The following is an 817-nucleotide window of genomic DNA, read 5'->3' as shown; positions in this document are numbered from 1 at the left end:
CGACCTTGCTATTGTACCGGAGGACAGATACTTACAAGGTTATACGGGTGTGCAGGATGTGTACCAGATCCCGTAGCGTCGTCACGCTTCACTAAAAAATGGATTTGCTTGTTTCAGATGATATCTCCAGAAGGAATAAGAGTTAAAGTCAGAGTTGCATAGGCGTGTAAGCTAAGAGAGCAGTGAAAGGATATCCAAACATCATCGGAACAGTGCACAAGGCAGTGATGTGTGGATACCTAGTTCGGGCCGGCGTATGGGCATGCTCGCCTAGCTAGAGTGTGGGTCACTTCAGAGCCGTTGAGGGTGGCGTTGGCTGGCCACGCACGGATGCTGATCTTGAGTGACAGTGGAGCGCTACAATGCAGTGGACGAGGCCGTTGGTGAAGCCCCAACGGCCTCAGGGGGCGGAGGTGCGACGATGTGCTCGGTGAAGTAGCCTTGGTGAGCTGGGAGACAGCATCGGTGAAGCGCCCCTGATGCGATGGAAGTCACTGTCTGTGAGGCACATCGGTTGCGGCGGCCGACGTTGTCGGTGGACCACCCAGTGCGGTGGACGAGGGCATAGATGAGGTGGCTCCGGTGCGGTGGTGAAGCGCGACCATCGTCTTCGTCGTCATTGTCCGTCACAGAGGTGGGGAAAGGGACGAGCGAGGGGCGATTCGAACTTTTCTTGGGTTGGCGGCAAATTAGGGATTTGAGCAATCTGTGGGCGGAAGGGGACGGTGGAGAAGGGAGATTTTGTAGGGCTGGAATTGGGGCCGCTAGATATTTCAATCCGATACGTGGAAGCGCGAACTTATTTTGTCGTCGTCCT

This window comes from Triticum dicoccoides, chromosome 3B (assembly GCF_002162155.2).
Source record: "Triticum dicoccoides isolate Atlit2015 ecotype Zavitan chromosome 3B, WEW_v2.0, whole genome shotgun sequence".
NCBI lineage: Eukaryota > Viridiplantae > Streptophyta > Magnoliopsida > Poales > Poaceae > Triticum > Triticum dicoccoides.
The sequence above is the reverse complement of the archived record's forward strand: the minus strand, read 5'-3'. Positions refer to the sequence as shown.